General features: G+C 41.3%; 1 protein-coding gene across 9 annotated transcripts in view; it reads right to left on the bottom strand.

Annotated features, from left to right (window-relative positions):
• The window catches only part of PEAK1 (pseudopodium enriched atypical kinase 1), a 118,880-nt gene that overhangs the window by 76,658 nt on the left and 14,856 nt on the right, over positions 1 to 27,366 (bottom strand). For 6 of the 9 annotated variants that reach the window (XR_010834290.1, XM_067004068.1, XM_067004064.1 and 3 more), the window contains one exon: positions 19,894 to 20,126. The gene's annotated coding sequence lies outside the window, so the exon portion shown is untranslated. Of the gene's footprint in view, positions 1 to 14,122; positions 14,199 to 14,862; positions 14,937 to 15,051; positions 15,121 to 19,893; positions 20,127 to 25,523; positions 25,683 to 27,366 lie in introns of those variants that run through there. The other 3 variants (XM_067004065.1, XM_067004066.1, XM_048081261.2) reach the window with 3 other exon arrangements.

Below are 27,366 nucleotides of genomic sequence, written 5' to 3'. Positions count from 1 at the left end.
GCTAATGCTACCATGATAGGCTCCCCCAGAAAAATACAGCTCTCAGGTGCACAGTGACAAAGCTACCTAACCAAAGGTGCTGTACTTGTCTTCATTGCCAATTGTGAATTCGTACTTATGATCACGTTTGAGAAGCTTGAACTAATGGCTTATGCTTCACTGTAAAAATCAATTCCAAAAAGCATCAAGAACATGCATTAGGGTCCTTCCCTCTTTTAGCCAAAAGTCCTTGAGCTATTGTTTTCTACGCTACTAATGCATGGAGACCACTCCTGCAGCACATAATAGTCAAAGATGTAAATACAACGGAAAGACATAATGAATATTTGTGGGGTTTGTTTGTTTGTTCAAATTGGGCTTTTAAACCTGAATCAATTTGCAGACCTGGTTTACCACATGTCCTGGCTACCACCTGCTGCCCAGCAGTTTGGGCACGGGCCATTTCAGCCACCAGTGCCCTGGAAGACCCAAATGCCAAACAGCCCTGCCACATGGGTGGAGTGGGCACGGTCCCCAGCTGCTCTGGAGCTGTCGTGGTTTCCTCTCACAGCAGTAGACAGCTCCCGTGAGGAGATTCCTTTCTCTCTCATGCTAACAAAACTTACTGAACAGTGGATTGCATTATCTGGCATGCAGAATGCTGGCAAAAGAAATTCTGTAAAAAACACTGCTGCTACTTCTCTCCTGTTACTGAGCAAAAATTCAGATTGAGCATCCTTGTTTTGGGTTTCACTGATTATCTGGAACTTGAAGAGTCCTCTGACATAAAAATATATATCTTACCCTGCCTTCTTGCTTCAGAAAAGAAGACTGCAACCTTAATGGGGTTCTTCCTTAGCATAGTATATGAATACCTTCCTCCTAATTCTTACCATTAGTTATGATATCAAAATCACCTAATGACAGTAACTTTAGGACCACTAATGGAGTCTTAGCTTTGATCCAGTGTTATGGGTGGCATAATACAGAAGTCAGCCTTTGCAACAAAAGATGTATGGTTAGATAGCTTACACACACACAGTGTTAATAGTATAAGCAGCACACCTTACCTGTGTTGCCTGTATTGAGCATCAAGTTGCACAGCGCAGTTACAGATGAAAGACTGGGAATTCACTTGTTTCCCTGCCTTTGCCATCAGCCTCATAGTTCTGCTTCCTCTTCTGTGCTCAGCAGCTCACTCATGCAACAGACAGCTAGCTCTCCACTTTTGCCAGGTTCATTTTCTGCCTAGTTAGTGAGTTAAATGAGCTGACAAAGCTCCGAGGTGCTAGCACCAACATGGGTGGGGAGGAAGGGAAAGGGCAGAGTGCTCAGGAACTTCCTTAGCAGCAGCAAGCTGCTAGGTTGGCTTATGTCCTTGCAGATAACTTCACTTTGAAAATACTTCTGAAGTTGCCACATCTTATCTTAACCCTATCACTATTATCTGCAAACCATACAGTTGTTAACTGTGAGGTTGCAACTTTGTCACTGGCATTAGAGAAAACTGAAACATAACTGGAAAAAAATGAAAAAGTGAATATTTGAAGTATAAGGAATCCGACTCCTCTTCCTCACTTGCCCTAACAGACCCAAAGCTGAGGCATGGAGCAATACACTCAAGAACATGACCATTAAAAACCTGGTGGTAGGGTTCAGCTGGCTGGCCACAGTACACAGGGACTGCACAATGTTCAGCTGCTGACTGACGCACCGATACTTCAAGTGTTGACTCCTACAGGGCTCCTGAAAAAGGCTGCAACCTTCTACTCTACTGGCTTTCAGGAATTGCATCGGAAAACCTCATTTCAGTGATGTAAACTTCAGCTATCGAGAAGTTTGCCTAAGCCTCATCAGCATCGCCAGTACGGGTACGCTTTGTTTACTCAAGAATACTTTATTGCTTTAATTTAACTAAGTAAGGAACTGACCTGGCCTAAATCAACATAAGGATTTCAGATAAACTCAAGAATATGCACTAAGAAGTGTCAATCATTTTTAATTAAACCTGCACATGCAGTTCTTTGTGCACTTCTATTATGCACTTCTATTTACCTAACTCTTATTTTTAGGCAAAACATTAGTTTCTAGGCTGTGCCTCCGTTATTATTTGTTCAGCAGAAGAACAAACTTATGCAACTCCTACCTTTTCTCCCCCACAGGAGCTCATTGCTCCCGCGCCAGCCTAGCCACCAAGACGACAGTGCTTCAGGCTGGCTGTTGGTCATTTTTGGCAGGGTTTTCCTTCTCCAGGTGAATCACTTCCCTGACTTGGTTTATCACATGGCTGCACAAACACGTGCTGGCACAACGCAGGTGGCAGTGCAGAAGTGGAAATGAAGGACCGGCAAGGAAGGGAAGTAGGGCCTTACCCAGCTGCAGTGCCACCATATATGCAATCCTAGCTGGAATTTGCTTTGTTCTCACACAAGATAAACTAAAGAAACATTAAAAGACGGGAAAGTGATGAAAAATCAGTAATAAGGGAGGGGTATGACAATCAAGACTAGGAAGCAGACTCAGACTGAAGGTATTAAACCAACTAAATACTGAGTTGATCACTTTTAAGCACCCCACAACTCACACAAGTCCTAAATTCCAGAGAAAGGTTGAACGCATTTCACCTCACAAATGCAAACATACTCTCTGATATCAAATTCTCCAGAACAGTGCCATTTATAGTCACCCAAACTAATGACTTACCACTCAGTGTGGCTTTTCTATAGTTAAATAATAATAGTTAAATTCCAAGTTTGGCCACATTAATCTCCCAAATGAATGAAGAGAAAACTCCCTTTTGTGAATAATGCCATTGCTGAACCTCTGAAGAAATATCAACAAAGTGAAATATAAGAGTTTAAGAAAATGCCTTAATTTAGAACTACAAGTGTTTTTGGAAGAGGGAGATGGGTGGAATTCAGTATTTCATTTCTGCTTTGGTGTTTCTGAGTATGTTCTCAAGGATGCCAAAGTGCCTGCTTGATTAGTTACAGAAGAGCTAAGCAGCATCCTGGCAGCTGCTGCAGCAAGCAACAAACTTGTCACTTGATGCCATTACACATCAGCGGGTGTCAAGTTCTGTGAATGGAAGGGTTTTCCAAGTTTCCAACCACTGCCACAGTCCGCCGGGCAGGATGATGGCAATAGCTAGATGCCTGCAAGCCAAGCTGTAAGAAAACCCTTCTTAATCCTCGAAAGCAAGTTCTGAATGTCATGTTGGCTTGGAAGGCTAAAATTTTCATTTCTGTTCCTCCTTCTGAGATGGTCTACATGGCTAGGTGCCACAGAGATTTGCATGCTGATAGGTAACAGATCTGTCTGGTTTTGGAGGCTTACCTAATGGTCTAGCAAGAAATCTAGGCACAAGTCCTTCACAGTCTCATCTGAAGCTCATCAAAGTTAAAACTACTCCAATGAGACATGTTGACATCGTCAAAATCTTATAGAAGTTTTGCATAAAAGTTACAACATCTGAAATTCCCAATGATAAATACGGTTGACAAGGAAAACCAGAGAACAACTATGAAACTGCCCCACAGCTGTTAGGTACCTACTGCAACTTTGCAGCCATTAAGCAGCATTTGTTTTCCTAGGATTTCATCATTAAATGTCAAAGTGGTCAAAATGAGGAATAGCTAAAATAAAGACTGATATCCATTTTACAGTAAGCATTATTGTGCTGTGATAACTGAGAGAATTCCTGTTTCAAACTGGAATAAGAAGGTTGGAATATACTCTCACATTCAGTCAAAAGAAGTTAGTTATAACTGATTCCACTAAACTTTTTTTTTTTTTTTTGATTACACAGTCACAGTTAAACCTTCTGCAATTTTGGTGGACTCTGAACAGACCATTTATACATAATTTTTGTCCCTATCAGTTCCTTCTAGCCAGTGCAGGCAGACTGCAAATCTTGTGTCCCAGCCAATGTTCTATTGTAATTATTCCACTGTTTCACTTGGCATTTAATAAAAATGCCTTTATATATTGTCATCTCTTTCTTCTATCCATCATTACACTGTTGACTTCCAAAGTAATATGTGCATTTTTGTGTCTTGTGATGTGCTTAGCATGCCACAAATGTTATGAGTAGTGAATAGCAACATTTAAAAATAATAAACATTTAATACAAACATTAGTTGAGCACAACTTCTAAACTGCGTTGTTAGACATACTGGTTATGAACTACAGAATTTCATATTAACACTAAGCTTTGATGACTAAACAGGTTCTTTTATCCCAGCAAACAGAAACTACAATGAACATAGGAGCTGATTACACACTAGGAACTACAGTTATTCTTTTACCTAATCCACAGGATTTCAGCAGTTATAAGCGTACAGTGGCTGAAGCTCCCATTTATGACTCACACTACAGTTTTTCCTCTCCCCTATTGTTTTGCAAATTCTCTACTTAATTTAAAGTACATTTCAACTCAAAACTTCCAGCCTCAGTGGAAACTTGACAATAACATACTCCAAATGAGTGATGTTTCACGGGTGTGTCTTCACAACATATTCAGTCAATCTAAATCTAGGCTGGTATGGTCCTGCCCTCGTCGCTGCTTCTGAGTTTGTGCCCCCATCTGTGTGTGCAGCCAGTGTACCAGCCCCCCAGAAGGCAGCTCAGGGAGCTGAGCGGGATGGAGACCAAGTAAGGGCTGATGCAAGAAGACAGAAGGAGAGAGCATGTAGCAGTGGGGTAGGAGCAATACAGGACACGGCACACAACAGAACTCTAGCAATCCAGATTTAGATGGGTTTAAATGGAGATACATTGTCAGGAGTCGCTAATCATCCTGCATGAGCCACACCTAAAAGGGAATTGGCATTCTGAGGCATGGGTTTTAAGGCACTAATTTATTATCATAAAGCATATTTTAAATCTGCATATAAGCAAAGAAGTTGTCCTACATATACTGGTGATATGAGTACATCATGAAGACCTATTTCAACAAAATTTCATTAAGTGCCAATTTAAACTTCTGGGCTTATGAGTTCAGTCAGAATAATGCCTGCTTTCTCTGCCTTATGGCTAGCAATTATGCTTTTGAAATGCATTTGGATAATACCTGGTATGCTACAGCAGCCATACTGAAACCTGGAACTCTCTTTTGCTTCGTTGCTTTGCTTTGCTTAACAGCCAGTTTTTTTATGGTAAATCAGTGATAGGAATGACAATTTATGGATGAAGATATGCTAAATAAAACTGTACTGCTTGTACAGGAGCACACTTTGGCACATACCAGAGTTATAATCAAAATCTCACGTCTGTAAGAACAGCATGAAGGCAGCAAGACAAGATTCAAACTACTTCTGTTGATAACTTTTCATGCAGGGTACTCCAGGGCAGAGCCCATTAAACAAACATCTCCCAAAATAAATGCACAAAATGGCAAAACCTTTAACATCATCACACTCCCATACAAACTATTTCTATCAGCCTATCATTCTCTTCCAGATGGGGAAATTCCCACTCAGTCAGCAATAAAAAATGCATTCAGTTATCAGTTTACCTACTAATGAGTAGCTTTTAGCATATAGTGCCGATTCAGAGTCAGGTCTGGAACATGAGAGAATACTCCTTAATAATTTAGAAGACTCATTAATCTTATCGCAGAAGATAAGCAAACAGCATTTGGTATCTACTCGTATTTCCAAACCAAATCAAGGTACAGCATTTCAGAAGCCTTTAGGATATATCAGGTGATAAATATTTGCAAAATGTTCTTCTGTGGAATAACTTGTTAGCAGAAAAATTATTCATCTCAGAAAGCCCGTATTATTAGAGACTAAACATCAGGAACCTTAGGAAACTTGCACTCTTGAAAATTATACCACAAGGTTTGAAAATTATTCAGCGGAGCAGATGCTAAAAATCTTTACAATCTGGTATGTTAAATAGACAATACGTAGGTCTATTCTGGCTGTGCACGGTACAAAACATAAGCATTCTACACAGGTTAAGTATGCCCAGAGACAGAACTCACATTTGGCATCAAATACTCAGCTTGATATCACAATGCAGAGAAGCAGGCAAGAGGAAAAGGTAGCATATAGACTTGTGCTGGGAATAGACACAAAAGTGAAAAAACAGGTTGCCTCGAATTCTGTACTTGGCCACAAGGACGATCCTTGTTCCTACCAGATATTAGTTACAACTGGCAACACAGCAATTGACATAAGTATTTTTGGAAAAGGAAAGTTATACAACAACTGGGTATAATCCCTTATCACTCCCCCATCCCCAATTATGGCCAGAACCACAGCATTTACCTAAAAACAAACACCACCAAGAAAGGAGAACCCAAACATAATTTGCTTTGTTTTCTTGGTGTCTCCTGCTATGAACTACCTTAACACTCTAGAATCACAGCATCACAAAATGGTTGGGGCTGGAAGGGACCTTTAAAGATGATCTAGTGCAGCCTAGAATTGCTTTTACCTCTGTGCAAACCACCACCAGTAATGAGGACTAGCCTACTGAGAGAATTACCTGCTTAGATCTCTACTCATATCTGATCCCTTACTTGTTTGTAGAACAATGATATTCTTTCTTCTGTTTTGAAGTCCTCCTAAATGAGATAATCTCCATGCAGAAGCAGCTGGATGGAGCACCCACTAGTACTCTGGGAAGAAGGGAGGTCCCATGTGCTCCTGCTGCCTTCGTCAGGCAGGGCCGTGAACAGCAGCTAGGGAGCTGTAGGTGCTCCACCGCGTTTCTTGCTCCATTTAGGTTAATTATGTGCTCCAAGTTCCCATGGGTCTTAGAAAGCATTTTTTTTTCCACATGCTGTATATAGAATCACAGAATATCCTGAGTTGGAAGGGACCAACAAAGATCATCGAGTACAGCTCCTGGCTTCACAGGACCACCCAAAAAATCAAACCACGTGTCCAAGAGCATTGTCTAAGCCCTTCTTGAACTCCAGCAGGCTCAGTCCTCTGGGTGCAGAACCTTCCCTAACCCCCAGCCTGACCGTCCCCTGTCCCAGCTCCATGCCGTTCCCTCGGGGCCTGTCGCTGTCCCCAGAGAGCAGAGCTCAGCGCCTGCCCCTCCGCTCCCCTCGTGAGGGAGCTGCAGGCCGCCATGAGGCCTCCCCTCGGCCTGCTCTGCTCTGGGCTGAGCAAACCAAGGGACCTCACTCAGCTGCTCCTCACAAATCTTGCCCTCCAGACCCTTTGGCATCCTTGTAGCCCTCCTTTGGATGTTCTCTAATAGTTTATATACAGGACTAAGCCAACTGTACTTTCTCTTCATTATCTACAAAACTAGTAACATCTCCCTTCAACAACTAAATCAATGGGCAGAATTACTTTACTATGTAGGATAAAAATACTTAAGCAGATGTGCTTTAGAGCCTGTGCCTGTTATATTCCTACAGAAAAGGAGGACACAGAACACCATTTTAGTGTAGATCGTTCTGAAACAGCAGTAATTAAAGAACATGCAATTTCCTTAATTACAAGTCCCTTCTTTATAAAATACCCCCTTTAAACAAATCAGTTTATATTACAAGCAGTGAAGCATAGCACAATGCTGCCTTTTCAAAGATAAATGTATCTGACACTTGTTCTTTCCTGAAGTTACCACACTAATATTTACCTTCCACATCAGGCTTATAAACAGCTTGTCATAACACAACCAGTATTTGACTGATCAGGCTATTCGAAAACATTTTGGGGCCACAAGTATGTGTAGGGGAATGTTGCTTAAAGATTATAGAACAGAATAAACGTGAAATAAAACAAGGAAAGGACAATTATGAATTACTTAAAAATAGTTCATACTTTCTATTCCTGTATAAGCTTATCAAAAGAATATTGATGGTGGGGGTTTTGTGCGTGTGTTTGGTTTGCTTGTTTTTGTTTGGTCTTTTTGATTTTATTTTTTAAAAGGGCTTTCCAAAGTCATTACCCAATTTCTAAACCAGCTTTTTAAAACTTCCACCAATCAAAACATTTGTCAGCATAATGGTGGAACAAAACCCGGGGGACCCAGTCAGCTTCCTTTTCTCTTTTACAAGACAGCACGCTAACAGAAGCGAGGAAGAGCTTGCATAGACTTAGTGCAGCTTTCCAGAAAGGTGTGGGCTTAAAGCAAGGTAATTCAATTATATATACAACCCAACTGCACCTTTCCTATCTCCACTCGTGCTCTTTTCAAACTCTTAGAAGAAAAGGATTGGAATTGCTACTTGGCTTTTTAAAGCACATACTTGAATACTGTAACGTCTATGGAAACCAGCATAGCCAAGAAACAGCAGCTCTGTAACACACATTGCTACTCCTTAAAACAGCAGAAAAATCAAAGGCTGTAGTGCCAAAATACATTGCAGCACGTATGTGTGTAAATGTCTTAATCCTTACACGCAGTGTATCAAAATAAAACAAAAATTTCCCAAGAAATTGAAAATATAATGGCAGCATCTTTACATTATACTAACAGGATATGGTACCTTCCTGTTACCAGCTGGTTTTGTTTGCTTGGTTGTGCTTTTAACCAACTTTTGCACTGCATGTTCCATTCAAACAGGACAAGAGAATTAATGAGTATGTAGTGTCTTCTCAAATCTTCCTTTCCAACTAGAGTGCATCCACTTAAACCTAACTAATGGAGTCTTTGTCAGGGAGTGTAGAGATACAACAAGGGGTAATGGTTTTAAACTAAAAGAAAAAAAGTAGATTTAGATAAGATACAAGGAAGAAATTCTTTACTATGAGGGTGGTGAGGTACTGGAACAAGCTACACAGAGAAGCTGTGGATGCTCCTTCCCTGGAAGTGTTTAAGGCCAGGCTAGATGGGGCTTTCGGCAGCCGGGTGTGGTGGGAGGTGTCTCTGCCCATGGCAGGGGGTTGGAATTAGATGGGCTTTGAGGTCCCTTCCAACCCAAACCATTCTGTGAGACTAAATTCAGACCAGCTAACTGCAAACAACTGAGCCATTTCCCACAGCATTCTCCTCAAGAAACTGGCTGCTCGTGGCTTGGACTGGCGTACACTTTGTTGGGTTAAAAACTGGCTGGATGGCCGGGCCCAAAGAGTTGTGGTGAATGGAGCCAAATCCAGTTGGAGGCCGGTCACTAGTGGAGTCCCCCAGGGCTCAGTACTGGGGCCGGTCCTCTTTAATATCTTTATCGATGACCTGGATGAGGGGATTGAGTGCACCCTCAGTAAGTTTGCAGATGACACCAAGTTAGGTGCGTGTGTCGATCTGCTCGAGGGTAGGAAGGCTCTGCAGGAGGATCTGGATAGGCTGGAGCGATGGGCTGAGGCCAACTGTATGAAGTTCAACAAGGCCAAGTGCCGGGTCCTGCACCTGGGTCACAACAACCCCAAGCAGCGCTACAGGCTGGGAGGTGAGTGGTTGGAAAGCTGCCTGGCAGAGAAGGACCTGGGAGTATTGGTTGATAGTCAGCTGAATATGAGCCAGCAGTGTGCCCAGGTGGCCAAGAAGGCCAACAGCATCCTGGCCTGTATAAGAAGCAGTGTGGCCAGCAGGTCTAGGGAGGTGATTGTCCCCCTGTACTCGGCTCTGGTGAGGCCGCACCTCGAGTACTGTGTTCACTTTTGGGCCCCTCGCTACAAGAAGGACATGGACGTGCTCGAGAGAGTCCAGAGAAGGGCGACGAAGCTGGTGAGGGGTTGTGGTTGTTAGGCATCGGAATGGACTGCCCAGGGAAGTGGTTGAGTCGCCATCCCTGGAGGTCTTTAAAAGACGTTTAGATGTAGCCCTTAGTGATATGGTTTAGTGGAGGACTTGTTAGTGTTAGGTCAGAGGTTGTACTAGGTGATCTTGAAGGTCTCTTCCAACCTAGATGATTCTGTGAGAGTCAAGATTTTGCTAGGTCTCATTCTCTGGGGTCTAATACAAACCTGTATCACATAATAGTACCTTTTTCCTATTACTTGCACTGTTCTGTAAGGATACAGAATCACAGAATCGTCTAGGTTGGAAGAGACCTCCAAGATCACACTAAGGGCTCTAAGATCACTAAGGGCTACATCTAAATGTCTTTTAAAGACCTCCAGGGATGGCACAACCCTTTCAGTAAAGAAGTTCTTCCTAACATCCAACCTAAACCTCCCCTGGCGCAACTTTAGCCCATTCCCCCTCGTCCTGTCACCAGGCACGTGGGAGAACAGACCAACCCCCACCTCTCTACAGCCTCCTTTAAGGTACCTGTAGAGAGCGATAAGGTCGCCCCTGAGCCTCCTCTTCTCCAGGCTGAACAAGCCCAGCTCCCTCAGCCGCTCCTCGTAAGACTTGTTCTCCAGACCCCTCACCAGCTTGGTCGCCCTTCTCTGGACTCGCTTGAGCACGTCCATGTCCTTCTTGTAGCGAGGGGCCCAAAACTGAACACAGTACTCGAGGTGCGGCCTCACCAGAGCCGAGTACAGGGGGGCAATCACCTCCCTAGCCCTGCTGGCCACACTGCTTCTTATACAGGCCAGGATGCTGTTGGCCTTCTTGGCCACCTGAGCACACTGCTGGCTCATATTCAGCTGACTATCAACCAGTACTCCCAGGTCCTTCTCCGCCAGGCAGCTTTCCAGCCACTCATCTCCCAGCCTGTAGCTCTGCTTGGGGTTGTTGTGACCCAGGTGCAGGACCCGGCACTTGGCCTTGTTGAATTTCATACAGTTGGCCTCAGCCCATCGGTCCAGCCTATCCAGATCCTCCTGCAGAGCCTTCCTACCCTCGAGCAGATCGACACACGCACCTAACTTGGTGTCATCTGCAAAGTTACTGAGGGTGCACTCGATCCCCTCATCCAGATCATCGATAAAGATATTAAAGAGGACTGGCCCCAGTACTGAGCCCTGGGGGACTCCACTAGTGACAGGCCTCCAACTGGATTTGGCTCCATTCACCACAACTCTTTGGGCCCGGCCATCCAGCCAGTTTTTAACCCAACAAAGTGTACGCCAGTCCAAGCCCCGAGCAGCCAGTTTCTTGAGGAGAATGCTGTGGGAAACGGTGTCAAAAGCCTTACTGAGGTCAAGGTAAACCACATCCACAGCCTTCCCCTCATCCACCAAGCACGTCACTTTGTCATAGAAGGAGATCAGGTTCGTCAAGCAGGACCTGCCTTTCATAAACCCATGCTGACTGGGCCTGATCGCCTGCTTGCCCTGCAAGTGCCGCGTGATGACCCTCAAGATAATCTGCTCCATGAGCTTCCCTGGCACTGAGGTCAAACTAACAGGCCTATAGTTCCCCGGGTCTACCCTCCGGCCCTTCTTGTAGATGTTCATTTTCTATAACTCAATATATACTGAATCAAGAATGTAGAGGTACCAATTTTGGAAATAGGAAGAAAAAGATTCCAGTGTAAAAAGTTTTATTCCTACTACCCTAAACCAGGCAACTATAAAAAGTGATAATCCAGTAGGAAGCAGCAGACCAGTATATCCCAAATAATCAAACTCCTCAAAACATGAAATACAAACTTTCATGCAGCAACTACAGAACTATATTCTATTGACATTTATAATACAGCCTAACTCAAGAGACATAGCTGGCAACTAGAAGACATCTGCTCCTTCAATAAACCCTGGATCAACTCCTCAGATATTTTAGCAAAACCCTGATTTAAACTTGCTAAGAACACACAAACATCACTGGGTTTTCCAGAAAGGATGGCATGATTTTCCTCAGTTCCTGTATTCAGTTCTGCTCAGTTATAGCCGTTCTCTCTCCTGAAATAGTAGAAATCTAAAAGTAATAATCAAATGTGGAAAACAGATCTCTTCATAGGAACTTCAGAAATCAAATGCTGATAATTACCAAGATTTCACATTATTTTTGTTTACTGCTCTCTTAAAACACTTTGCTGTGTCTACAAGAAACCAAGCCATTTCCTAACCTTGCTTTCAGGGATTTCTTTTCCCAATGAGCATCTAGCATTCTCATGTCAGTTGCTTCTGCAAACTATTAAGCAGTGGTTCCTTCCAGAGATGGCATTACATTAACCGCTCTATGAAAAACACTTGCAAGGCTGCTCTGCAGTTGCTCTGAGCCACAACATCACTAAGCCCTGCCAGCTGGCACCCCTGACCAGAGGGGCATTTTCCCCTAGGTGCATGCTCCCTCCTTCCCACTGGGTCCTTCCATTCTCACAGCAGGATTAGACCAGTGAAACAGGCTGAGGGTCAGACCTGGGCTAGCAAAACTCATTTTTCTGTCGAGTATACAATACGTGGCAATGGAAAAAGTCTGCTGAAAGCTAGCTTGCATCCCCCTACAGCTCTTCATTTCAAATGGTTTGAAAGCTTGCTCATACTGAAGGAACCATTCGGATACCCAGTGCTAAGGAACAGTAACTTCAGCCCTCCCTTCCAGAGAAGCTATGTCTCCCCATGACAAAAACACAAAGCGAGTCCTTGTTTCATTTAAAGTAGAGTCATAAAAATGAAGCACAAATACTAATTTTTCTCTAAAAGCAAACAGACCTTTGGCTAGTTCTTAAACCTTCTGACTTTTCAATGTCATTTTGATTAGGATTGTTTTAAATTTATTTTGATTGAAATACAGCCCAGTTGGCAGTAGTTGAGATTCTTTTCTTTGACAGTCCATAGCTATTTCATTAAGAGTGCTGGATATCCTGCACAGAGTTCAGGAAGGAAGAGCAGCAGGCCAGTTCAACGTGAAATTCTGTTCATTTAGATTTTATTTTTCCCTAAGATTGACAGCACATCTCTTCTTCATACTATCATAAGTAAAAAAAATGAAGACACCACTGGTAGCTTTATTGGAAATTGCTTTGCTGAATAAAGACTTGCATGCAAACCATTTCAAGGAAGATTTTCACATGCAACTCCTGGCATGTCAAAGAAATGTTCATGTACAGCTGAATTTGGACCATAGTGGTGTTCCCCCCCCCCCCCCCCTTTCTTTCAGCAGCTGCACTTAGGTATCTCCTTTATGAAAGGCCACATCCACACAACTGCCTACGTGAAATAAAAAATCTAATTTATTAGCTGGATGTTCTGAAACAGTTTTAGCCAGTATAAGGATGAGCATAGACACAGGAGATGCAAGTCTCAGCAGTCTCTCAAGAACTGGATATGCCTCCATTTTTAGTAGATTGGTTTAAAACAGTTAGGAAAAGCAGCTTGTCAGAAAGGTGATTAAAGGGACCTTAAAGATTTATCTGGATATGTATTCAGTTCACACAATACTTTCATCTCAACATGCAAACATTTTTTCTGCACAAAAATTCTTTTTCTACTATTCCTAAGTACCAGAATTTTTGAAAACCATTGTCTCCAAGGAGAGCATTATGATCAGCTTTCCCGTTCAAAACAAATTCCTATCTTCTCTAGCAGCTCCAAAGTAACTAAACCATCCTGAGCTTTCTAGTGTACCTACCTGCCAAAAGAAACACACACACTTCTAAAGGAGGAACAGTAAAAAACCAAGAAGTATTATTTAATGGCAATGAAGTTTGAGTGGGTGAGAAACATTCTTGCTTTTCTTGGAATGACAATTCTCAAAACGCTCTTTTTAATTAGGCTACTCAGACAAGCTGCGTTTATCCATTATTTTCTTCCACAGATTGTTATCTTTAAAGATCTGTCATCTAAATTCTAGCAAGTTAGAGATGATCTTAGTTAACACTTCAAAGATTTGTATTTGAGCAAGTCATAATTACATCATGAGTATGCTATCCCGAATTTTCCAGATCAGTATTTCCTAAAATTTTTATTTACGTCAAAGTCTCAGTCCACAGTAATTTATTTTTGCACATTCCCATCACAAAACTTCTCATTTAATATCTTACAGACAACACTGACCTAGGCACTTCCTACCACACAATAATGGGTCATATATACCAGCTCTTTTGTGCTATAATTAACAAATACATATACCATATATACTTACATGGAAGAGTGCACAAGTATGTACCAGAGCGTCTAACATTTCACCTTCCTGGCTTGCATATGTCACAAGGGATTTGTGCAGTTATGAACCTCATTTTTCAAATATAGCACTCTCCTCATCTCAGCCACTAAAAGTTTTGGAGCAACTTTCCCATTCATAATGGCTCAGAACATTTTGTCTACAGACTATGTCCGCAATGCACAGTGTCACAGGTCAGGTATTTCAAAGGCTACTAACATGCTGCTGTGTAACTTACAAAGGTCACGGTGCTTTCAGCTGTCCTCTGGGAACTGCCAGGTTAAGAATGCCAGAAAGCCACTCTTCCAATCAAACTGCAGTAGAAAATAGGGTTCAACGTGTACATTTATTGTCCTTGAAAGTCACAGCACAGGAGTTAACTTGCAAAGCGTATGCAGAACACAGCAAATGAGTCATCCCCAAATGGAAGACTTCCATGCTTTCTTATAGACAGGTGAGAAACATTATGTACAAGATACTTTTTTTCAATGGGTCTTCAGACCAGCATTTAAATGCTATATTTCAATAGATATTTCCTTCGTTAACTTACTGACAATCTCTATTTTCATTTCCTTTTTTTTTTTTTTTTTCTCTTGAAACAGGGGAAGGCCTTGGGAACTTGCCATGGTTCTTAAGTAATCTATAGCAATGAAGCGACTTATCTCTAGTATTACCGGTTTATAACTCATTCCTCCAGAGTTATTTTTCCTCCCCTGACAAAAAACTAACGTAGCATCAAAATTCTAATTCTACACTTCTTCCAGCAAGAAGAAATGATGTGTAAGATACCGGATCTTTTATACTGGAATTTTGTATGGTACTTTGTAACATAGTTTATGGTACAAAACCTTGATGTTTTCTACTTTTTCATCTGACGTGCAGCTATTGTATACAGCAATAAAAGCATTAAGTATATACCATCTTTGTGTTAAGTTCTGCATTTAAAACATAATATATAGCATAAGCTACTGCACATACCAGAGGCTTTCTATCTGTAGACACACACAGATTCATCTTTGCACCGCTACTCCCCTCCTCTCCTGAAGAAAGCACTGAAATCAGATAGGAAATGCTCTGAGGCTCAATTGTCGAGGACAGTTTTACAGTACCATTGCTTAATCACTCAATCTTTCTATTTTGTTAATCATGTAGCTGAAGAAAAATGACCTGATAGTAACTGTGCATCCCTTTTAATTAGTCCCTGGAAAGAAATGCCAGGAGCCAAGAATGTCCAAATCTTCTGAATAAGCGGAAAAAACTGCACAAAGAATATAAACATTGTCAGTTTATATACACCAACACTTTCTTTTTGATCATGAATCCCTGTTCTGTTCCCCAAGAAAAAAAAAAAAAGAAGTTTTACAGAAAGTTGCTCACATGAATATGAATATCAGTGCCTGAGCTAACAAAATCCTTCTAACCCAGCTTCCCCTTCCAAGCTTTAGCATATTAATCTCTTTTCCTTTTAGCTGCTCCAGGTCTTGCATAACAATGCCACTTCCTGAATTCAAATCTCTACCAATAAACCTTAAGGCTGACTAATACTTTATTAAGCTCTGTGAATATTCCCTTAAGCAGGGCATCCTTTTAAAACTGGGATGTGCTGTCACAATTCAGCATCATTTTCTTAGCACTTCCAGAGTAAGGAGCAGAAGCATTACTGCAATCAACAACCTACATATCTTCCTGAAACATGGAACCACTACCATTTCAACAGGAGACTTAACAAGCTACCAATGTTCTGTTTAAATTCTCAGCGCTCCATACAGTAACCATCCATTTCTCTGTTATGTATTTGGGCAGGCTCATAGGGAAATCCTGTACAGGTAAGGTAAAAAGCACAATTACCGTCCTCTGCCTTTCTGTACAGCATGAAACCACAGGCCTTTCCTAAGAATGTTTTTTGAATCATCAGTGATTAAACCTTGACACAAGTGGTTATTCTAGTAAAATATGAAAATAAAAAAAGGCATGTGAGCTCAGTTTTGATGTGCATGCTAGGTAGTTCCTTTTGTTACTGGTATTTCTAGTGAGGGTGAAGCTAAAAATAAATGTATAATTACCACATTTGAACTCCTATTTGAGCTTGATACTCCTACAGAATTTGCAGAGTCTGTGTGTTAGATATTATCTACTGTGTGCTACCTGAAGTGTGACTTGCAGGATGGGGAGGACAGGAGTTGATGGCAATGAAAAATGTAGATGGACACAGTCCACAGGAGAACTTTTGACTAAGAGTGTATCACAAGGAAGAAAAAAATAAATCATCTTGAAGGGCAACTACGACAGTGGGGAAAATGTATTGGACTTCAGAAGGTAAAATTTATTTCACAATGAGGTTCATTAAAACAAACTATTCACTGCTAAAATTTTATCATCCACTCAAGACCCATAAAATACCTTTTCTCGAAGGGGCTGGAGAAGAAAAACTGTGTTAATAAGAAAAGATGAACTACAGGTTGCACATTTAACATTTTTGATGTGTCTTCATATTAATCCCCAGTGAAAAACACCTACCGACACTGAAGAGGACAAAACAGGGTTCTGCACACTCCAGCTGTAAAAACTTCATTGCATGAGGAACAGTAAGTAAGGACTTGAACAGGAAACAAAAGGATACAGCCTTTTAATGTCACTTGTCTACTGTGACACTTTTTATGAGCCACACACAGAGCAAAATACATATTACTCTAACCCCAAAAGTACTAGTTAGTCAATGGAGCAAGAGCTAAGTACACTAATAATACCAGTTATTTCACACAGCAAGGGAATGCTGAGACCTGAGTAGCCCGTGGCAAGATGAAATGCCAACAGTGGAAACAGCAGAGCCAGATCCACACCATGCCAATCCAGCCTAAGCAGCGCTTTCATGAGTAATGAGGGACAGAACCCAAAGTGAGCTTTAAAAATTGGTCTTGAAAGACATGCAAACGAGGAAACATTCTTGTAGCTCTTGGAGCAGTGCAACTTACACTCAGGATCTTGTTACCTCCTGCTTCATGCCCTCCTTAAGATACCTCAGCACCTGCTTCACAACTGGGATACAACACCTGCTGCTTGGGTATGGGCGGGAAAAAGGAGAGAATTAGTGGCACCCTTCGTGTTCTCATCTTCAGTATCTTTCCCCTCACTAGAAGACTGCAGGCACTGAGGACCCAGGCCTTTAAAATGAACCTCCAAAACTGAACGAAACACAAGTGAAGAATCTAGAATGACCAATTAGATATGGTGATGACCAAATAGAGCCATGAGGAAAAAAAATTCACCAAGTCCATCTCTGTTCAGCTGAACTTGTGGGAAAACAGAAAATGACATTTAAAGTCATCAGTATATGTACACAGGACTATAGGGACAACCCACTTTTATTTTACGCATATGTAACAACCCAGGAAGGAAACAAGGAAAATGGAAAGTTACCAAAACACAACAACTATTGCAATGTATTACGTCTACAGGTATTTATAATCATAGCCTATTTTATTTTGTTAATATGTAGCGAATATATTTGGCACATCAAAATGAAATTGCTAAATAATCCTGCCTAAATGTTTTGCAGATAAAACTCCTTGTGACAACCTATCAGTAAGTGGACAGACCTTTATTCTGATTTTAATTATTAATGCAAACCCAGCAAGACCAGCCAACCAACCATCAACTCCGACTATTCGAAATATTAAAAGATGATCAAAATTATCTAAAGGACAGCATAGCTGGAGACAGGGAGACAGCATTTGAAGACAGAGAATATAGTCAGTTTATTTGACAACTTTTGCTTTTGTTTCTTATACACAGTAGATAAGTACAAGTGTGAAGGTACTCCAACAAGCAGTTTCCTTAGCTCATAAAAAAACACATTTTGTCATACTCCTATTGTGTGAAGATAAAGCTCCTAAAATTGTGAATAATAGCATTATTATTCCACCTACTAACCCACCCAAAGCCTAAACAAAAATGAGTTTTCGAGAACTGGAATACCACCTGCAAGATACGTGGAAAACAAATTCTGCTCGCATTTTCCAGCATTAAAAAGCAGCTGTTTTTTCTTGCATTAACACCACTTGGTTATGAAACGATAAATTTAGCCTCTGTGCAAAGAAAGGAGTGAACATAATGGCTCCCTTAAGGCACAACATTGAGGTAGGAGGGATGTTAGCTCAATTTCTTTTTCAAAAGCTGTAGAGAAGGATGACAGAAAGAAACAGCTTCCAGTTGTCATGCTTCTCATCTGCCTGGTCTATGGCTTCCCTCCAGATTTCTCTAATAAGCTCTATTACAGCACAACCCTTCACTGTCCTTCTAATATGCATGCTGCAGCCTGTGTGGTCTAGTTAGACTAGTTCACGGGAAGCATTTGGGGTTTTGAATTATTTTTTTAAAAACCTGGGATAGCAAAAGAAGGTCATTTCATTTAATGAACCCACAGGAATCTCATAATATTTCAAATATTTCTATTTGTGTGTGAAGATAGACATTTGTGCGGGATGTGGTAGGGAAATTTTGGTTTTGTATATTAGTTTATTTTGGGCAGAGGAAGATTGCTAGTTTCCTACTAGTGTTTTTGCTAGATTATTTTGCAAAACTGCCTATAGGATTGATGGCCTGTTAAAATTTGAAATTTAACTCGAGGAATTCATGAAACAAAAATAAGACAACACTGTAACTAGTCAATAGTAAAAATTAACAAAAGGGGAAATAAATCTGCATTGTTTAGGGATAGGAAAGTAACAAATAAACCCCACTGGTATATTTCAATAGAAGAGCGACCTTTACAGAAACAGACTGCATTCAAGTATACAGGGAAGGAGAGGAAAAACAGGAAGAGGCATAAATAAAGGGCAGAGGAATGAACAGAATGAAGACTGATTGGGTAACACAACTAACGCAAAGTGGACCATCTTGGGAAGATCTGATCTTGCATGCTACAAATTCTTCAGCAGAGGACAGATAACAACAGTCCGCAACTTGAAATTCAAAGCATGCTGTTTCACTAGGCAGAAACATTGAAAGTAACTTAGTTTTAACCACATCCTAGATTTCAACACAAATGTCATGTTTAGCCTACAAATGTTTCTTTGTATTTTTAAGCAATAAATTACTGGCCTAAGGTCTCCAACTTTTCCTCTTAATCCAGATAAAAGCTTCAGAGATGTATGTGCACCACCGGACAGTACAGGTAAATCGTATTTTCTCCTGTGGCAGACTCAACCTAGAACATTTTCATCTCCCCACCCAGCCCTCCCAAACCCTGCTGCTGCCACTCCATGGATTTGCTGTTCCTTCAGGCCCGCTGACACAAGCGATTGTGAGGCGAAGCTATAAAATGGGCTGTTTAAACACCTTTGAACTTATTCTGTCCCTACTCCAACCCTCCCCATCCCAGGTACTAAGCCCACAACATTTCAATGACCTGCTCTCCACTGTAGCCCTATGAATTTATTTCAGCACAAACGAGTAGGGTAACAAATTGCAATATGCTGATGGGAATGCCACGATGGCTCAGGAAACTAAAAGAACATATCCCTAACTCATTCTCACCATCACTCAGCCACCTTTGTGGTGCTGACCACCTCCTGCAGGGCTACAGTTCTAACTGATTTGGGTAAACAGTAACTGAGCAAAAAAAAGCTCCACACCCCTGCTCCCTAGCTTTTCTCAGATCCATTTCTTGACAGCTATACCAACAGGCATGCTAGCACAGAGTAAAACCAAGAGACTAGGGGCAGGAGTGTGGGGCAGCTACTTAAGATGGCTTAGGCAATGCCTCTGCCAAAACACTAACTGGAGACCGATGGTGCGGATTCAGGTTACAATTAAAGGATTACACAGCGAGCTATGGCCAAAAAGGATGGTGCCGCTTCCTTCTCACCTGGCCCTGAAGCAAGTTCTCACACCTTCTCACATGCTTCACTCCTAGCACTCATCTGACTAGCATGAGATCTTTCAGGGAGCAAAAGAAACGTAAACCATTAAAGAAAAATCCATCGTAGTTGAGCAGAATCAGCAGCTTACCGTTACTGACTGGGATGCTGCACAGGTCTCTGCCCCCACCATGTTCATGGTGCCCAGGTCTGATTGCTTCCTTTGTGCTGGTTCCGGTGTTTACGAGCAGGACTCCTCACTGAGTTGCCAGCTTACTGCTAAAACCTTTGCTTCTTCACTGGATGAACTTTCTGTTCCTTTAGCAAGTCGAATCAAGTTCAGTGGAGTGCCCACAGGTGATGGTGAGAAGCAGAAGCATACAGCTGGGGAGAGGAGGGAAGATGGAAGGAAGAATTAATTTCTGGATTAATTTAGGCACTGTTTCATGCTACAGCTGAAACAGGAAAGGAAATAAAATCTATAAAGAGAAAATACTGCTGCAGGGTAATTAAGACCTAGGAGTAAACATGCCAAATGGTGTTTGCCACATGACAACAAACAAATGTGAATCAGAATGTGAATCAGTACTTGAGCAGAGGAAGGAATGTTTTCTCTGCCATTCAGGAAGCACTTCAATTGTTTCAAAAAGGTGTGAGTCATTAACTACCGCATGTATAAGTGAGACATCCAAAGCTATAAATACCTGACATACTTCAAGGGCTCTTTGGGATGGAACAGTGGAAATCTATATGTACTTTTTCAAAATAACAGAAGCATGAAAACCATGCATCATTTCACAGATTTTGATTTGTTGTCTTTAGACTCTTCTGAATTGGATTACCCAAGCATGAAGAGCTATAACCTTCAAAGGACCTGCTTCCTTGCTTCTGACACTAAGGATAGCTAAGCAGCTATCCAAACGTGAGAGGCGCACAGGACTTGATCGTATGCTAATTCCATGCAACATTTTTGTATGTCTGAATTCACAGCTTATCATAGCCATTAAGTGAAGGTACCTTTCTGAGAGCGTCCATGAATCTCACTGGCAACAGCTAGCATCATAAAAACAATCCTCCTCCTCATTCTCTTTCATTTCATGTCTGCTTATTGGAGCTCAGCACCAAGGCAGTACGTGAGTTTTACTTACCTGCACCATCGATTTTTATGACAACTGGAAGATTCTCTGGGCTATAACACACTCACACGCTTCTTAATCTGTTTCTACCTCCTAATAGATTTTATTCCTTTTAAATACAGCTCAAAAGGCTGGTCTGACGTCAGCATAGGGAGTTTTCATTCACATGTTAAAACCACTACCATATCACAGATTATCAGTGCATTAGGGTTATCGAGACCTGGCAAAGGGCATGGTTCCAAACCTAGGTGCAGCCACTCTGCTGCCTAAAGCCAAATATTACCGTAATAAAGTATAGACCCTATTCCTTCAGATACACAGCTTTAACGTTTTCCCCTATGAAAGTCACCTAGTTGAGATGCCATTTGATTCCTATACAACCCTTCTAGAGAAAAGTGTGTTTTCTCCACATACTGTGTTTTTCAAAATAATTTTTGCAACACCTTGTACCTTTGCTAAAAGACACTACAAAGGATGCTGGTGGACTACCCAATATCTTGCTACAGGTGCCTTGCAGAAGAGGATACATAAAATACCTTCAGCGTTCAGGTTAACCTAGGTGTTTGTTACTCTGGTGAGACTGATGAACTCCTAGGAAAAGTGATTGCACAACAGGAAGAGGGGGGAAAAAGGGGGCTTAAGAGCTTGGGCAGGCATTGGGACTCCTTCATCTACCCCATCCTCAACTCTCAGAATACAAATGCACAAAAGGAATACAAAAACTATGCGTGGCTTTGTGTAAGCGTATGGAAATTTTCATTTTACTGTATCAGACATTTAATTATACTTTTATACCATCAGTGATATCCTTTCTTAATTCAGACTTCTCTAAAAATTCTTATTTATAAAACTCCTTAGAACTATATTTATTTTCCTTAATAAATAAACTTATGCAATAAATACTTTATGAAAAACCTTCCCCCTCTACATCTATTTATTTTGTCTTCAGAGATTGATTAGACATCATTGTAAGCTAGAACTATATGAATTGATTTGTACAGTCTTTGTGCTTTTGATGGAAGAGGTTTTCAAAGGTAAAAGCCTGACTGTCCAGACTAATGTTGCATTTAAAGCACTGTAGTCATCACACGCAGTTTCACTAGTTGGGAACACAGCAGAGTATAAGGAAATTCCCCTTCCTTTGCTAACAAGTTGCACTAAGATCTCACTCAGTGCAGGCTGCAGTCTTCTCAGAAAGTGAGCGACTTTCCACAGGCTTGGTAAAAAAAAAAAAAAAGAAAAAAAAAGTCAGTTTTAAAAACCTAGCAAGCTGAAACATAAATATTCAAACATAGGCTTCAGAGCCAGTAACTCAAGCAACATTGCCAAGTTCATTACTGAAAATCTCTGCAGCTAGAGCTGCCCAGACTGCGATGCAATAACACAAAGAACCTTGCAACTACAGCTGGGTTGTCTATCCCAGTGATGTATTTGTACAGAGTCACTGGGATAATGCTAACAATTTGTTCAAGTACAAAATGGTTAGAGAACTTTCAACTAGCCTCTACTTTGCCATTTATGAATCTTACCTTGCCTACCATCCCTGGAAGCTGAAAAAACTCATACCGTACTGAGACCTGATGCAGTTTCCTTTGCAAAAGCATCTGAAGGACAGTAAGGCTGCTACCGTGAAGCCAAGAGCTAAATTTGCTGCACATTTCATACAGTGGTTCTCTAATGTGGCACCAATAAGAAAAAAGTTAGTTTGTCTCCCTTCCAAGAATCTCAGGTAATGGCAGGGCTTTCCACACTGGAATCACAAATCACTTAACGCCGTGCAATTTAGAAAGAATCCAGAGGATGCAGGTTTTCCACAGCAGCGCCCCGGCAGGCTGCAGAGCCAGCTAGCAATCTCCTACCATCTCCTTGAATGCACATCTTGGACTAAAATGCACAAAGTGGAAAAATTAAACAAGCAATGAACCACTCATACACGTAGAAGCTCATATAAATGTCTAAAAACCTCTTAAGAAGCCTCATTGAAATGATGTCAACACACTGAAGCAATTCTCGGAACAAACACCTCCCAAACCTGTCACCGTGCCGTCCCTCCTGCCTCCCTCCGGTGAGGCTGCATTTATCATCTTCGGCTCACTTTCACACACATGGGAGAATCTGTTTACCAACTAATAAGCTCAAATTAGACACGCATCAAACTGAAGCGACCTCACCCAGGTGAATGCTACAAATCCCCCTGCATTCACCAGTACTTTATTAAGAGCTAGCTTCACATTTGCTTACCATTAAGAAACAGCCTGCTTTATTCTGACAGCCATCCGAACCGGACACAGCTTGCAGCCCTATCATTACATCTGCTTCCACCCTTTCAAATGGAATGCTTAATGAGTGAGGTTTTTCTAAAAGATGATTTTTGAGTCATGGATGGAGCAGGAACTGCCTCACTGTCCATACAGGGCTTGCCCACAACAAAACAGCTTGCTCCTAGGGACCAAAAAAACGTCAACTGGATGTAAACCAACCTCAGAGAGTAACTGCAGAGAGGGCCAGCCTTCTCCTTCCTATTATTTTCATATTTCTCCTGCAGAGAATTTGTGATTTTTCCTTTAAGAAAGGGTGATTAGTGTTCTCTTAAAGGGTACAACTTGATCAGCTAGGGAAGCGTGGGTCTTACCTGCCTTTCCACCACAAAACAGCAACTTTTAAAGTGCTACCGTACAAACCATACTTGCAACTGAGCTATTTGTAGTGAGCTATTGCCCAGCCAACTTCATTTTCCAAATTTATTTTTGATTATGTTTAATAGCATACAAAACCCCTGATTTTAGAAGGAAATTACTCGACTTGAGTGTAACTATAACCACACAACCGGGATAACTACTTCTATGAGTCAGACCTCCAAAAATTTTCCTGTTTCTCAGTTTTTTGAAAGATCACTTTAGAACCAAAAGTGTAATACTTATGCAGTACACAGTTGTTAATCCAATATGTTCCATTACAAAGAAAATACTAAAATTTGAGTCTTTGAAGCTCACTTAACAAATCATCCAAAACAGTATTTTGTTGTAATTGCAAACCTTAAAGAAACAGAAAAACAGAGCTTCTAGAAAAAAAAGCTGACTAGAAGTAAGTTAAAACATATTAAGCGATAAACAGAACACCAGAAAACTCATGTGCCAAATCTCACAATGTATATAAACATTCCAGCAAAGTGGAGAGAGAAATGTGAAATTAATTTTGCATTTATGTACTTGATTTTGCCACCGACAGTATTTTAACAACTGGCTTCTGTTTAGGCTTTGCCCAGCTTGCTTGGGGCCTCATCCACTCATGTTCTGAACATCTCCACAGACAGAAGTGCCACTACTTCCCTCCAGGGCCCCTGTTCCAACATCCAACCATCGTCACAATGAAGTCTTTTCCCCTTGTATTGCAAGCTAATTTCTCCCTTGTTTACAATCTATGTTTGTTACTTCTTGTGCTCTCACTCCTGAGCAGCTTGACTTCATCTTTTCTACAACCTCCCACGAAGGAGCTGTGGACAGGAGCAAGATCCCTCTTCCACCTTCTCCTTGGTGGTTTGAGCCAGAGTCTGGCAGCTTCCATCCCGCAAAAGCAGAGCCCGGATGCAGGTGCGGCCACGATCCAGGCCTCGTCTGAGTGCCAAAACAGGAGGCCAAACGTATTTCTTGGGCTGCATTCTCCCTACTGCTACCAGAGATCAACTGGGAATGCTGTCTCCTTGAGCATAACACTACTGAAGATAGTTATTTATTATCTAATATTATTTTACTATTAATTCATAACTCACTCTCCAAAGTTTTATGAACACATAATTAGGGCTAGTTAGAAACAAGCCTTGCCTTTCAAACTTAACTTTAGTCCCCCAGGCTCGTTGGGTATATGTTACAGGCATTACAGCAAGGGTCTGGTACTACATCTAGCACAGCCCAAACACACCACCATTGCAGTCTCCATATAAACAAACCCAGACAACATACTATAGGTTTGGCTGTGCTTTATGTACTCCCAGTTTTGCAGCCATTTGCACAACACTGGTTCTGTCAGCATTCAGCAAAGGTGCAAGGATTACTTGCAGCAGCTTGCCACAGTTTTTTCTGAGAGAGGCAGGGGTGAACCAAAGTCATGTTGTACCTGAGAACTATTAAACTGCCTGGGCAGACAGAAGGGCATGACAGCATTCTTCCTATGGGAACATATATGAATTTGATGTGCATTGCTGGCAGTGCAAAAAAAAAAAAAAAATGCTTTTTGTCCATGGGGACAGCCCCAAACAAGAGGCAATACCACCTGGTAGCTCAGTTTATGCAGGACGAGCATAGCATCAAACAGCAGCAGCACACCAGTTGCTGTTCACACAGTCCAACAACTTCTGTCTTCAAGAAGCGAGTTCGTAGATTTCCCTGCTGCACCTGCAAATTGCATTCCCAAATTCCCAGTCACCTGAAGGATGAAACTTACACATCGCTCAGGAGCAGGCTGAAGGTAACAGGAGAGAAACAAAAACTTGCTCTTGTCAGATCAGTGATGTATCAAGCTACTGCCTCTCAGCAAGAAGATGGTGAATGACTGCAAGCTCATTGCAGTGCAAAGTAAAGCCAGTTAGGTTTACAATGTTTAAATCACTAACGGTGATGTCAACTCATCTGTTTCATTCCATACTCACAGTGACTAAGAGGTACTGCAGCTCAGCTCTGCATCCAAATAGGAGTTGGACTCGATGATCCTTATGGGTCCCTTCCAACTCGGGATATTCTATGATCTCAAACACAGGGGCAGCAACCTGTGGACGATATTCCCCTTCCTGTGCTCCAGCAGGACCTAAGAAGTTCGCCTGCCTGCACCCAGACAGCAGAACCGAACTGAGAGTGGCTGGAAAGAGTAAGAGCTTCATAAATACCCAAACCAAAAATCAAAGTCCACATCTATTACATATTATGAAAAAAAAACCTTTCTCAGCCACCCTTTATCTTCAGGTAGTAAACGGCCTCATTTTTCAGAAATAGCAGTGATAATGAGACACAGACAATGGTCAGCAAGAGCCACCACAGACAAGTAAGATTTTTGGGAACACATCAGTGCCTCAGGCTCTCAGCTTTACACCATCCTATTTTCTCTTTGATCTCAGCAAATTATTCATCTTATTAGTTCAAGCTTTTATCTTTTGATCAAGCTTTTGTAATATGTTATTTGGAAATGAGTTTCTTAGAGGGACAAGTGCTGTCAGATGGTAACCCGTATCAGATCAACCCCAACAAAGCGGTATCAGCTTAGGACAAGTTACAGCCAGAATTAGAGCTTCAGAGTGTACGTGCAAAGTATTATTTTCTAAAAACCACAGTGTTGACATTACAAGGGAAGAAAAGCAAGGAAAGATCGTATCTTCTGAGCCCTCGATCAAATTACTTCATATTTCACCCACTAAACCTAGCCCCTGGTTCCCATAAGAGACAGCAATCTGAGACGGAACAAGCTTGTGGATTTTAGAGCATTAAGGGAGAAAAGGGAACTAACTACAACACTGCAACTAAATCTCCAGATGATGTAGAAGCATTCAAAGATATTTTAAATAACTTCATGGGATTACTTTAAGTAACTTCATGGAAATTTCCAGATATAAAATAGGCGTCAAAATGAAATTATCTATGATCCGAGTAAGACAGACAAACTGGAGCACAGAACTATGTAGTGCCTGCAACTTCCTGAGGTTTCACTCCAACTTTTTTCAAAGTAACTGTTAAAGATATTAGATGCCAGTATTTCTAAGATGTTATCTGATAATTCTTAATTTACCCTAGCTTCTTGTCTTTGAAGCAATTCGGCTTCAGTCTCAGTGTCTAATTTCCATTTTACACATCCTATAATTGTGTTTGTCCTTTTGTCCTTTAAAGCTGACTTCTAAAAGATTCCCATCGTTAACACATTTACAAAGAGCAAGCAAACTTGCTCCTTTTCTAGGTCCTTTAGTTGAGATAAAATTATTAATTATTTTTCTTACATGCTTTGAAAAGTTGGAAATTGCTTTAAATGGTTCTTTTACGACAAGTCACAAGTCGTGGGCTTGGACCCACCTCTGTTCTGGAAGGGACGTATGCTCTGCAGAGGCTTCGGATCCTTAACCTGTAAACTAACTGGATGCATGACCTACTGCTCACTTCATCTTCTGGCAGGTCCTGGCTATTTTTGGCCTTACTTTAATTGTTCAGACTTCCCTTGGCATATTTGGAAACTATTCCTCTCAGCTCAAAAATCTTACACGGGGATTCTAGAATTCCTTACTAAGATCTCTAAACATTTTACTTCAGTCCGTTTACTTTTTTCCCCACTTCTTAAATTTATATTTTTCCCTTCTTATTTTCTTAACAGGCAATACATGGTCTTTTCTATCTTACAAAATGGACACTCTAACACTTTTTAACATGCAAAACTAAAATCTTAAGATAAAAAAAAGAAAAATATAACTCAACACGAACTGAGCCGTGCTTATTTCATGATGCAGACTCTTTTCT

Source organism: Anser cygnoides, chromosome 11 (assembly GCF_040182565.1).
Source record: "Anser cygnoides isolate HZ-2024a breed goose chromosome 11, Taihu_goose_T2T_genome, whole genome shotgun sequence".
Lineage (NCBI taxonomy): Eukaryota > Metazoa > Chordata > Aves > Anseriformes > Anatidae > Anser > Anser cygnoides.
Note: the sequence above shows the minus strand (reverse complement) of the source record. Positions and strands in the feature narration are given on the sequence as shown.